Source organism: Maniola hyperantus, chromosome 5, assembly GCF_902806685.2.
Source record: "Maniola hyperantus chromosome 5, iAphHyp1.2, whole genome shotgun sequence".
Lineage (NCBI taxonomy): Eukaryota > Metazoa > Arthropoda > Insecta > Lepidoptera > Nymphalidae > Maniola > Maniola hyperantus.
Genome location: NC_048540.1, coordinates 8242585 through 8257417, shown reverse-complemented (window position 1 = coordinate 8257417; position 14833 = coordinate 8242585). Strand labels below are relative to the sequence as shown.

At 41.2% G+C, this 14833-nt stretch overlaps 1 protein-coding gene across 2 annotated transcripts in view; it reads right to left on the bottom strand.

Annotated features, from left to right (window-relative positions):
* LOC117982249 (vitamin K-dependent protein C) overlaps window positions 1–14084 on the bottom strand; it is a 34199-nt gene extending 20115 nt beyond the window's left edge. For both annotated transcript variants that reach the window (XR_011236791.1, XM_034968569.2), the window contains exon 1: window positions 13974–14084. The gene's annotated coding sequence lies outside the window, so the exon portion shown is untranslated. The remainder of the gene's footprint in view (window positions 1–13973) is intronic.
* Window positions 14085–14833: the final 749 nt, after the last annotated feature.

The following is a 14833-nucleotide window of genomic DNA, read 5'->3' as shown; positions in this document are numbered from 1 at the left end:
CATCGTATCAGGAGGGGGCAAAGACCCGCACATTATCGGTATGACGATGAAATCAACGACCTCTGCTACTAACATGGACCTGTCCTCCCTAGCCGCAGCGATCCCTGCGCCTGCTAGCGCAAGCGCATGGACGCTCGTAGCTCCCAAACAGAAAAAGAAAAAGAAGGGAAAAAGGACAGACAGACGGACAATACCACAAACGGACACCCAGGCTGACGCACAGATGGACAGACCGACCGTAGACCGGAAAGGCGGGAAGCGTAAAGAACCCGACTGCCCAACCGCGGATGCCGGCGACTTGGCCGGGGGAAGTGCGAGAGGAAACGAAGGACGGCCTTCACTAAGTGGAGTACGGCCTCTCGTGGACACTCGCGCAATCCCCGGCTGTTCCGCCGACGGACATGCGAGCGGGCAGGAATCGGTCTCTGACCGCAACCCACGTGCCTCGGGTGAGTCGAGCACCTCCACCGGAAGGGCTGGGCAAACCGTGGTCATGGACAGGGGGAACGACGGCGGTCGCACTGACCTCGGAGGGAACCCAATCCGGACGCGGGGCGCAACGGGCCCCGACGGTTCCAACACCGCTCGACCCCCAACGACAACAACAACAACAACAACCAAACCGAACAGTGACAACATACAAAAATCCCCCAACCCACCTAAAATGCGGGCTCGCCCCCGCTTAAGGAAGCGGAACAGGGGAACGACACAACAAAATGACGACGAACAGAACAACCCTGGACCGTCGACAAGTCAACCCAATAAAAGAAATAGACTTGACGACTCAATCTCACCCAGGGGGGAATATAAACGAGCACGAACGGACCACAGACCAAACCGAGATGCGAAGGACCACTACGCGAAAGCCGTCCAATCGCACTTGAGTGTGGCTGTGACAACTACCCCTAGGACTGACTTAACCCAAGCTGAGGCGAACACCATACAGGGTTTGATACAGAAGGCGATTTTCGCGGCCTGCATCGAACCCTTGGCACCAGGCCAAACCCGATACGCCCCGCGTTTGAAGGTAAAGCCTTCCTCAGCGAGGGTGTTCTGAAAATGTGGTGCCACGACAACCAAGCGCTAAGCTGGCTCAAGAACGTGGTGCCAAATTTAACATCACCCAAGAGCGGAACAAGACTCACTGTGATACAACAGACCGAGATACCAATCAGGGTAAAGTCGGGGCTATATGTCCCAGACTACGACGGGGAGATAGGGCAACTTCATCAGGTCTTATCTCACCAAAACCCGTGGTATAAGGTGTCACAGTGGGTATTGTTCAGCTACTCGCGAACAACTAGCAGCCCTCCTGGTGTGTTCCTCATACTAGGAATTCCCAACGAGGAGCTGCCGACGATTCTGGAGCGCGGCAGGAAGGTCGCCTACTCCACGGGCACTATTTACATCAGGTTCTTCACGGACGAAGGACTAAGTGACGTACCGCCCGGACATAACTTAGAGCCTGAGAACCGAGAGGAGCCTGAGGTGGGTGGTGACATGGATGTGGATGAACCAACCAGTCAGCTCCGCGCAACAACACCTGAGCCCTCCGTAAGCACAGTCCTCGACAAAATCGAGGAAATGCTAGCGGACCCCCGGACTAACCTTACACAACCCCGGGAGAGAAGGGAGACACAAAACGCTGCAGAAAAAACTGCCCCTGCCGAACAAACCCCGGCACAGAGGGCGACGGAAAAATAAAGATCGTTCAAACCAACCTCCAGCACAAACACCTTGCCACGGCCACGTTACGAAGGCAGCTGGAGGTTGAAGACGAGACCATCGCCCTGATCCAGGAGCCGTGGGTCAGGGGAAAAACCATATGTGGTTTCGGAAGCTGTCATGGTAAGATCTTTTCACACAGCAGTGATGAACCACCAAGAACATGCATCTACATTCCACGCTGTATTACAGCGTTATTACTAACACAATACTGTTCCAGAGATCTGACAGCAGTTAAAATAAATAACGGAATACAACAAGGCATAGGGCGACCACCAAGACCGGTGGTCCTAGCATCAATATACATGCCTATCGAGGACGGAATACCAACAAAAGAACTGGTGGAACTTGTAATACACTGTGAGGATAACGACATCGATTTAATTATCTCTGTCGATAGCAACGCGCATCACAACCTATGGGGATGCAAAGTCAACAACAAACGTGGTGAGCAATTTGTGAACTATATACTAACCACTAACCTAACAATTATTAACATAGGCACCGAACCGACCTTCGTGACGAGTAGGTACCAAACCATAATTGATATAACCTTAGCGTCAACAAGAGCCGCAGATCAGGTAAAAAACTGGCGAGTCAGTGACGAGCCTTCACTATCTGACCACAGGCGGATATGCTACGAGCTAGATCTCATGATAACTCCACACGTACCAAGGAGAAACCCAAGAAAAACCGACAGATTAAAATACAAAAGCCTGCTGACACATCAGATAGGCGTAAATAAACCAAAAGACATCGATGATATCGCCAACATCGAAGAAAACGTAAATAAACTAACGAAATATATTAAGACAAGCTATGAACAAGCTTGTCCCCTAAAGAAAAACAACATAAAGCAACCATCGAAAAACAACTGGTGGGGTCCTGATCTGGAAAGAATGAGGAAAAAACTCAGACATCTTTTCAACAGAGCTAAAAACACCAAGCAAGAACAAGATTGGGACAACTATAAGGAAGCCCAATACCTATACAATAAACGCGTCAGGGAAAAGGAAAAAGCTTCCTGGCATAAGTTCTGCACAAGCATAGAATCAAACGATACTGCTGCTCGCATACGCAAGATTCTAGCAAATGACAACACCCGCACACTCGGATCACTGAGGAAAGCGGACGGAACATACACCAAGGACGACAAAGAGATAAGCGAAACGCTCATCGAAACACACTTCCCTGGCTGTAGAATAGTAGACTCAACAGACTGGGGAAGCACCCTTGGTCACCATCCAATAGAAGAGGATTGGGACTTTGCCAACAACATAGTCACGCGAGATAGAATCAGCTGGGCTATTGACACCTTCCACCCTTTCAAAACAGGAGGGACCGACACCATTTTCCCAGCACTTTTACAATGGGGAAAACTTCAACTGACACCATGGCTGGAAATAATATACAAGGCCTGCATAGCATACAAATACATACCAATGGCCTGGAGAGAAGTGAAAGTGGTCTTCCTACCAAAACCTGGAAGGAGTGACTACACATTGCCGAAGTCCTTCAGACCAATCAGCCTTACATCTTTTCTACTAAAAACGCTCGAAAGACTTGTTGACAGGTCCCTCAGGGACAGAACCTTAAAACATCTACCTTTACACTCACACCAACACGCTTACAGTACGGGCAAATCAACAGAAACCGCACTTCATTCTGTTGTTACCAAAATCGAACATGACCTCGAAAACAAATTATCGACACTAGGCGTGTTCATAGACATTGAAGGAGCCTTTGATAAAACAACTTTCGGTAGTATAGACAAAGCTTTGGAAAGATACAAGGCGTCAACAACCATACGCAGCTGGATAAGAGCTTTACTAGAACAGAGAATCATACAACTAGACATCAACGGAGTCACAAAAGGCATAGTAGCGAGAGGCTGTCCTCAAGGAGGTGTCCTGTCACCAATACTATGGAACCTTGTAGTTGACGACCTGATAACCAAACTAAACAAAAGTGGGTTCTATACCATTGGTTATGCAGATGATCTCACCATCCTAATCAGTGGCAAGCTAGAAAACACATTATACGAAGTCATGCAACGAGCTTTGCGCTTAACAGAAAGATGGTGCAATGAAAACGAACTTACAGTAAATCCGAAGAAAACAGAGATGATACTGTTTACCAACAAAAGGAAAATTGAACTAACCAAACCACCAACTTTGTTTAACACAAGCCTTGAACTGTCCGCAGAGGTAAAATATCTCGGTGTGACACTGGACAGCAAACTCAGCTGGAAAAGGCATACAGAAGATAAAACCAAAAAGTCACTAGCAATACTAAACCAATGCAAACGCATGCTAGGGAAAAAATGGGGACTAAAACCAAAGATAATGAAATGGTTATACCTATCGGTAGTAAGATGTTCACTAACATATGCTGCACTTGTATGGTGGCCAAGAACTCTCCTTACTACCGCCCAGCAAGAACTACAGAAATTTCAACGACAAGCATGCCTCGCCATTACCGGCTGCATGAGTACCACACCAACAGCAGAGTTAGAAGTCATATTGGGCATTCCGCCCCTACACATACACATCAAAGAAGAAGCAACACTCGCAGCCCTGAGACTGAAAACCTCAGGGCATTGGAAAGAACAAAACACAATGCACACTAAAATTCTAGGGCAAAACATAAACAAAGAACCACGTTTGCAGTGGAAATGCGACAGAACCGAAAAACAACACATACTAGACAAAAACTACAAGATAAACTCAGAGAAGAACTTAGATCCGAAGCCAGCACAAGACACAATAGAAGTGTACACCGACGGATCCAAAACGAAAACGGGCACAGGAGCTGGAGCCTACTGCCAAGAACTAAACATGAGAATAAGTCACGCACTCGGTAAGGACAACTCTGTCTTCCAAGCAGAGTGTGTGGGCATTATGACCGCGGCTATAGCCGTGGCCAATCGACAGGTAACAAACTTTAAAATTAACATTAACTCAGATAGCCAAGCTGCTCTTAAAGCCTTGGCTAGATTCTCGACGACCTCACAACTCATACAAGACTGCCACAAGACTCTGGAAACACTCGCCATGTCAAACGACATCACCCTAAGGTGGGTCAAAGGACATGATGGAGACCAGGGAAACGAGGCGGCCGACACACTAGCACGAAAGGCTACGACATTGAAGGTGATCGGGCCAGAACCTATTGTTCCCATACCCTTCAGTGAGTATAAAACCTGGTTGCATGAACTAACACTAAAAGAGCATTCCCAACTATGGGCAAACACAACAGACTGCAGGCAAGCCAAAGAGGCTTTCCCCAACATAGACAAACGGCAAACTAACAAACTACTCCGCCTGGACAGAGGTAAACTTAGGAAGGTGGTGGGACTCATAACAGGGCATAGCCCACTAAACAAACACCTTTTCGTTATAGGTGTTACCGACAGTCCTTTGTGCAGGGCTTGCATGGAGGTCGACGAAACACCGACGCACGTGGTCCTAGAGTGCACGGGCGTAGCAGAACAACGCGAACGCCATTTGGGTTCCCCGACCTCATTCCATGAAGCCCTCGGCAACCTGGGCGGTCTACTCGGCTTCTGGAGTGAGCTTGGATGGCTGGAGTGAAGACTTCAGCGGGGAGGGGCAATGCACGCACAACAGACGGAAACGTTTAAGTGCGGAAACCAGCCCAGAGCGAAGAAAGAAAGAAGAAAGAAGTTCAGTCATCCATAGGTTGTTACGTTACACTCCACTATGACTAGCGGCTAGTAACATAGATTATGGTATCTACAATTTAAAAAAAAAATTAAAAACCCGACTTCCAAAACTGATGTATGTATGCTGAAGTCGGGCGAGCTTTACACTTTATAGTTTCTGTTATTATGCTCCTTATGGCCAAATGTAGCCATATCAATTAAACTACTTTTACTTTAATCATATTGGTAACTATGCATCAACTAAGCCAGCCGATAAGGTATAAAAACTTACTGTACCTGCTACCTACCAACAAAAAAAAACATTAAAACTCGACACTCTTTATTTTCCCAGTGTGCACAAAAAATATCAACTGAGATTTTCCAGTAGGTTACTGACCTAATATTTTGAAATGAGAATATAATTAAGTAGATGAAAAACTACAAAAACTTTTCAAGAGAAACCAAGGAAATAATTTTATGAGTATCGCCAAGAGAATGCTTATTAATTAATCTTTATTCTTTGATATCACAAAATTAAACATTACACGTTTGGTACTTACAGAAATAGATTGCATCCCGCGGAAGTTTCACTTATCTACTTATTTAACAAAACTTACTTTAACAACAAAATAAAAAAAATCAAACAAAACTGGACACTTTTTATTTTACCAGTGTGCACCAAAAATACTAACCAAGATTTTCTAGCTTATAATATTTCCTTTGGGTGATCTTAATCCGAAGTGCAACAAGTTTTATTAATAAGTTTTATTAAGTCTGTTATTTTAGCAGTATACTCAAATGTATGTATTTCCAGAGATCTTCTGTGAATCATGGAATAGACTTGCCCCGGTTGTATATTTAAATAAGACACAAACATAAAGAATTACGATTTAGCGTATACAAACCGTCTTGATCATGAAATACACCTGGCGAGTTCAAGTTTACTTATAAAGTATGTAAATGATGTAACAAGACTAAATTTAAATAACGTGAATTTACATAACTCCACAGTAGTAGAGACCTACCTAGTAGAGATTTTAACGACAGACAGAACTAGAAACAGAGACGAGTAGGTAGGTACTAATTATTCATTCATACACCGACATTATCTGCAACACTGGACCATTAATGGCGAAACCACCCCTCTGTGCAGTGCACGATATCAATTTGGAAGTGTGACCACAATAATAATAATAGGCCCAAAATTCTATACCTACTCATAATGAAAGCTAAGTTTAATTGACCAACAATTAATACTATATTTCAAAATTCGAACAGATACTTACTTACTTAGTAGTAGGTAATTTAAACAGAATCAAGCGTGAAAATGCTCTAATGTTTTTCGAAATTTTTTAAGAGATTCTGTAACAAACCTGAAGCTCTCTCGTCATGAAAGCGAACATAAAATCAGGATTTAGGCCAAGTTTACCATGCTGACTAATATTCCCCTTAGCGTAAAGCTTGTGTTAGGAGTAGGTACGACAGTTATTATGCTTACTAGATAAATTTAAAAACAAAAACTACCCTAATTTTTACTCTTCACGAAGGTTTGAGCTTTGTCTTAGACTTATAAAGGATTGGCTCATCCTTGGCCCCTGTGGCCACTGATTGTACCAATTCGTCAAAGTGTATAGCATCGTATTAAACACATTGAATCACCCCTTGAAGCTGGAAAATCCGGATAAATAGAACCACAAAGTTGTTTGTTAACTCCGGTTTGTTTCAAAATTGACGTAGGCACTAGGCACCTCGAGAATTCCTAATTAAATAACTTCGTGCGTCCAATTCAGGACACGACAGAAAATCAACAAGTAACTTGCAATGATACGTAAGTCATTGTGAGAAATAGTCACTCATAAATTTTTTTTTAAAGATTATTAGCCAAGTTAATTGCTGACTAATATTCCCCTTTCCCCTCCAATTAAGTGTAAAGCTTGTGCTAGGAGTAGGTACGACAATAAACGGGTGGGATTTGAACCGGTGACCTTTCGGTTTTCAGTCCGCTCTTTTAACCGTTGAGCTATCGAGGCTCTATCATCAGAAAGAGCACTAAAAGTAAGTTTTGCTAGACTCTACGTTTTGAATAGGTAGGTATTTACCTATAGTCTGTGACAGGTTGAGATGACAATCGGGGTATGAGGCGGGGACGCCCCGCACACCCGCCCGTCACCCACGCCTGTCCGCACCGGGTTAGTACGGGGGTTGTGCGGGTGTGCGAGGCGTTCCCTCCTCGATTGCCTTCTTGACCTGTCACGTACTATAGATTGTTTGTGCACAAGCGATCCAGGTGACCTCCGGGTGCCTCAGGCAACAGCAACAGGCAACTGAGCTTGTACCTACACGACTTAAAAAGATACCTACTGTATAGAACTTCATGGTTCATCCCATACAAAATGTAGGTTCCCTAAAATGTAGACAAGTAATACGCGTGTAAGGTCGAATTTTCCTAAATTCGTACCAGGGAGCCGAGATTGTGGGAGCGAAACCGCCGCGCGCCGTCGGCGGTTGCTAGTACAACATAAAAACATTTTCGTAGCTCACAAAATGAGGGTAGGACAATTAAATGAAAAACTACAAGAACTTTTCAAGAGAAACCAAGCAAATAAAATACTATGACATTTTGCGTTTTTGTTATTAATTATTGTTATTAAATAATCAAATCCATAATAGGGCTTTTGATATCACAAAAACCAAGGTACCTCATAGGTAGGTATAATAAGGCATTTGATTATTATTATATTCTGTGATTGTGTTAAAATAAAACCAATAAATTAACATTAGTATTAATAAATGTTAAGCTGGAGTGGCTATACCATCACCTGCAGCACTGCAGTTTCTGGGCATCTTATTTTTAGCAGCTTATGCTTCCATCGAGAGACTCGAAAGCATCTTGGTTGTCCGAATGTTTGAGTAAGTCTTGAGCAAGTATTTAAAAGCTGACGTAGATAAACTTCATCATTTGACGCTTTGGTAGCTAAATACGCTAGATAGAGCAGTCGAGTGTGCGTTCAGCCTTATGACTCTATGAGATCCTATTCATAGTCGTTTGCAGGAATGCGTGTGCCCGGGTCACATAGTAGATACGGTAGGGGTGTTACGGTGAATTTCTGATTCTCGATACTTTGATTCGATATATCTAGTAGATATTATACAGAGTGTACAGAACGCTGGCAAAAACGAAGACAGGTGATAGTAAGTACTAATGATTACTGATATAATAGCACAAAATAAAACGCAAAAAAAAACTATTAAAAATCCTATAATTCATCAAAACCGGTTATACTGTTGGGCCGTGAAAAGCTAGCAGACAGACAGACACACTTTCGCATTTATAATATTAGTATGGATTGTATGATTAATTATTAATTACTTTATACAGTGAAACCTGGTTAATTGGGATCTCAAGGGACCAAGATATATGCACCAATTATTGAGGGTTTCTAATAATCCGGTTTTCCAATTAAGCAGGTTTAAAGTTATAGTTGTCTCATTTACAGAGGCCCCCGCTTACAGAGGTCGAAATGTGCCGTTATTCCATTTTTAGATGTGAAAATGTTAAAAAAATGCGTACCTAGGTATTTTTGGTGTTATGAATTTAATGAATGTACAAACATGTACATAATTGTATTGCATCGAAAAAAAACAATAGGGTAAAGTTTATGACTTAAAGTAATCGGTTATGTTTGTTTGTACTTGGTTGCTAGTTGCTGAAACCTGTTTCTCGATAGAATAAATTTGATCAAAAATTGGAAATTTTGTACACTTTTATTCCCCTGTTTTTAGGTCAAAACCTGAGATACTGACAAACAAAGCATGCGCGAAAGACTACGCGAAATGTAAACGTCATGTCAAAACGTGTTAAAACCAGATTAATTTGTCTCACTTATACAGGTAATTGAGCTACAGAGTCTCAATTATAGAGTAGAGGTAAACATCGAAAAAGTCTTAGAATTCAAATCTCATTTAACCAGGTTCAAAAAGTCCCATTAACAGAGGTAATTTAATGAAAAAGTACCGGGACCTTATTGCAACTCTCAATAATAGAGGTTTCTCATTTATCCAGGTCCCACTTAACCAGGTTTCACTGTACTTACGTATTGGAACATCCCTACTTGATACGTAAGTACGCAACTGTCGCGGGCGGCTGGACATGATCATACTCGTAAATCTACGCATCTTTGCCCCGCCTTATTACTAGTTCCTTGTTCATTTATTGCTCTACAGAATTCAGTCATCATTTCTTGCATAAATTACGTAGGTATTTGATTAACAGACAGACATGGAATATAAAAACGGTACATTGCGCAAAATTAATTTACGAGCCTAGTTAACCTAACCTGTCATTCCTGTCGCTACAGGCCATTTGGTTACATCATTTTGAGACAATTATTTAAATTAGCAGATGACTGTGTTTTCGTTAAATATTATTATGCCTAATTTGGTCCACGGAGCCGCTGCAGATTCAGGTGGTGCAAGACCGTGGCGTATGGAATAAGTCCCTTCAAGAGACCTATGTCCAGCATTGAATGTCTATCGGTTGATACTTAATGATTATAATGATCATGATTTAGTCCATCTATGTCTGTGGCAATGTCGAAACGTAAAACTTATCTGAATATTTATCTCGTAGGTAGGTATATTATATCAAATATGTAAATAAACCTAGGTTTAATTTTGATTTGCCGTCTAAAGAAATTCGCAAGTCACTGCAAAAAATTGATGAGTTCATTGGTTTTTTAATATAAAAAGATAAGTACCTACCCACACAGCCGTCCGAAAACTGCTGACGAATATGTATAGATAATTTTCAGATACAAGATTAGCGCTCAAAGTAATCTGACTTTTCAATTAATAACTTTGAGCGCTAGTCAAGCTGGACGAAAAATTAATTTGGCTTTCATACCTACATAATAAATTATTGTACTATATTACCCGAAAATGTATGTTTGTTTTTAACGATAAAAACACACTATCCGGGAACTTGTGATTTATTTTATGCCGGAAAAACCGAGGATTGTCTCGGAATGTCGTTTTAAGAACTTAAATCCATGGATTTAGGTTGAAGTAGTTATTAAATTTTAACGAAGACATTGGGATTAGTTTAAAGTATTTTTAGGTTTCCGTAGTAAAACAAGGAACCCTTATAGTTTTGTCCAGTCCGTCTGTCCGTCTGTCTCTCTGTCTCTCAGCTTGTACGTCTGTCAGCTGCTGTCTGTGTGACAAACCATTAAAAAAAATTACAGAGGTTTCTGAAACTGTTTTTTAATAACTACCTACCGTTTAAAAATTATGATTGCCAAAGTTTTTAGCAAATAGCATGGCTATAAAATCCATAGTCATAAAGTATTATGACTATGCGTGTTCCGACTCGCACTTGACCGTTATTTACCTATGAAAATAATTTATAATGACAAGTTTTAATACTACAATAATAGTATATATACTAGCTGATCCTCGCGACTACGTCCGCGTGGATTTTCTGTTTTTAAAAATCCCGTGGGAAGTCTTTGATTTTCCGGTATAAAAAGTAGCCTATGTTACTCTCAGTCCTTTCAACTAACTCTATGCCAAGTCGATTGGTTGCTTATTTAAGGTGTGAAGGAAGGACAATCAAACAAACAAACACACTTTTGTATTTATAATATTATAGTATAGATATAGATACCTACTTGGTAATGAAGGTCACACATAGAATCTCTAAACGAGACTACAGTCTACATTACCATTAATCTAATTTTTAGTGGTTTGGGAAAGCTGCTGTCAAATGTTTATTTAAATAAAATAGGAAATATGTTATTCGGCTGATAGAAAGAGAGCCAGTGCGTGCCAGACCTTCGTTATTTTATAAAACGTTTCTCTGTGTACCTATTGCTCCCAATACTGGGAGTAACGTTTGTTTGGATGTTTGTTTGGATCATGGTGGCTTTGGGTAAACTTTCAGCGTATATAAAAATAACGAAGTTCTGGCACGCGCTGGTTATTAGCCCATAAGTTTGTTGAATGTTTTTTCTCAAACAATGAACCTCTCGTAGCTTTACTAAACTAGCTAAACTAACGAAAATATCCTTAATTATCCACATCGCTTCACTGCAATTAAATTGTTAGGTATTTTAGGTACCTACTTACTTTATTTTCGACATCCAAAAGTGATCGTAATATTTTAATCAAATTAATGTGTTATGAATTTCAATTTGTTGATTAGAGTTAGCTATTATTTAATTACGAGTACTAGACAAACCCGGTCACAATTCGCTTTGGCTGGCTGATATAAATTATTTACTGGGGAAGTGCCTAAATAATTTCCATTTTCGTGGAAGCTTTGGGATAAAAGAATACCTATCTATTATAGAACCACTCTTATTATACATACAGATAAGAGATACAACGTTTTCTAAAAATAAGTCCATCCATCGATTACTCTGATTTGCGCCAAAATCAAAATGTAGCTCCGACATAAAGTCACGCTACAAGACGTATCTACATACACGGAAGCTGATTTTTTTTATAAAGATTTTGTTGCTATGTTAACAAGAGAACCCGTTATCTGTAGATGAATAATATATGTATTAAGCGGTTTATAAACGATTAACGTTTACGAATGAACGCTGTGTGAGTCACGGACAAGGACATGAGAACAGCTGTTCTGCGCGGGCAAAGCCCTATTCGTAATCCTAATACTACTAACTAGACCACTTGCTATATTATAGTAGGTATCCGTCCTCCACATCTCTGTTAGAAGTTTAAACGCACCGCCAGGTTCAGGTGGCAATTGGGGTATGAGGCGGGGGATGCCCCGCACACCCGCACGTCACCCGCGCTCGCCCGCACCGTATAGCCCGGGGGCTGTGTGGGTGTGAAGGGCGTTCCCTCCCCGATTGTCATCTCGACTTGTCGCGTACTATGACGTTGTCTGTTTGTGACATCGAATTAAATAGTTCCTGTATAAATGTGTTCCTGTATGTGCTTAAGGCGAATTTTCTAGGCTATAACAACAAATCGGTATAAACATAAAAACAAACATAAACAACAAAAAATTCAAAATCGCCTACATGCAAATTAAAAAAACCGGCCAAGTGCGAGTCAGGCTCGCGCAATGAGGGTTCCGTACTACAGTCGTATTTTTTCGACATTTTGCACGATAATTCAAAAACTATGATGCATAAAAATAAATAAAAATCTGTTTTAGAATGTACAGGTGAAGATCTTTCATATGATACCCCACTTGATATAGTCACTCACTTCACTTTTTTGTGTGATCTAACCCTAAATTCACGGTTTTCAGATTTTTCCCCAAATGTCAGCTATAAGATCTACCTGCCAAATTTCATGATTCTAGGTCAACGGGAAGTACCCTGTAGGTTGCTTGACAGACAGACGGACAGACGGTCAGACATACAGACAACAAAGTGATCCTATAAGGGTTCCGTTTTTCCTTTTGAGGTACGGAACCCTAAAAAGGAAAAGTGTCAACTCCAACTCGCACTTGACCAGTTTTTCTAAGTTTTGTTTTTGTTCTCACATTCTAGACTTTCTGGTAGAAATCCAATGTTTCATCATCATCATCATGATCAATCCATAGCCGGCTCACTACAAAACACGGGTCACCTCTCAGAGTGAGAAGGGTTTTGGCCATAGTCTACCACGCTGGCCATGTGCGGATTGGTAGACTTCACACACCTTTGAGACCATTATGAAGAACTCATGCAGGTCTCCTCACGATGTAATTACTTAAAACGCACATAACTCCGAAAAGTTAGTGCGTGCCCGGGATCGAACCCCCGACCTCCGATTAGAAGGCGGACGTCCTAACCACTAGGCTATCACAGCTTCTTAATATGTTTATGTTTTAGTTTTTTTAGTTCTTGGTATAAAATAAATAAATAGGTGTCAGATACTTCTCCGTCCTATGGTTATGTAAATATGTACCTGAACATCGTACACTGAAAATTATTAACGAGAGCACAACTTGAAAGTTGTAACACGGAGGTTCAAGATGAGAATTCAAAACATTATGAGCATGCAACACAAGTTTATTGGAAATGTTTCTAAGTAGCAGCTGCTTGCTACCGGAGTGATACGAAATTACAATTTAAGCTAAGAAGTACTTTGCCTAACTTTTGCAATCAGTAGGTACCTACTAGTAGGTAGGAAAAGTCCCGCAAATTGCTAATGCGCGTGGCCGCACATTTTAGTGGCGTCAGCACTAGACTGAAAATTCGGAAGTTTCGAGCTGATGGTATATATTTATTTCGACTGACGTCAAAATGACGTCATCTCGATGTTAATGAGACATGAATCCAGCGCAATAGCAATTTGCGGAACTTATACTAGAGGAATAGGTGGTATTGGTACCTATGTCCTTCCAGAACTCTGGATCTACCGATTTAGGCTGTGCATTGTCTGTCATTCAGTTAATAATTAATTTGGCCGACAGGTGACAAGCTTAATTAATATAAGATTAACTAGATTTTTTTGAATAAATTCACTCTGTAATTAACTGACATTAATTATTAAACTATAGGTACGACTAACAATGATTGGAGTGATGTAAAATTTATCAAAGTAGTATCCAAAGGTAGCTTACCGAAAATTAACTGGAACTTATTTCATAAATTCACTCTACAGTCGGAAACTACGGTTAGCAGCTATATTAATTCAAGGATTCGTAGAGTAGGAGACGCAACTTGTTCACAACGAGAGCAATACAGCACTGCGCGCACGCCGTAGCCGTACGAACCGTTCCACAATCATCCTTACCAATATATTTGGAATTCATCCGTCTTTCTATACATACTATGGACTAAGAGCCAGCGTGTGCCAGACCTTCGTTATTTTATAAAATCTAAAAGTTTCTCTGCGTATTGTCCTCAATACAGGGAGGAACACGGGGGAGAGAATTTCTCTAGTCGGTGGGGAGGAACAATCAGTGTCTATGTGATTTGGATCATGGTGGCTTTGGGAGATAACAGGTAACAAAGGTGTAAAAAACGTCAAAGCATAAAGTCTATTATTTTTTCTTCAGAATAGTATTAGAAATCACGCATGAAGTGCCAGACACCTAGTATTGTGGCCACCCCCTGCCAGACACCCTTAAAGTTTAGTAATGTTAAAGTATAAGGGTGTCTGGTAGGGGATTTTTTTCAAGCATTTTTCAACACTTCAAGTTCTCAAAGAACACTAGAAGGTGTATCATCCGCAAGGTTTGATAAGTACCTAGCTATTTGACGTGTTCGGATGTTGTCCCCCCCCCCCCCCAGCTTTAGTGTTCTAAATAATAATATATTCTAAAGTAGACCAGCTTTATACAGCTTTGAAAATAGCGAACCACATTGTCGAACCCTCGTTTCAACCTGAATCGTATAGAATCGAAGGCTTTGGATTAATTTACATACCCAACGAACGTATAAAAATATACGTTCGTGATACCCAATATTTCAGGCCTTT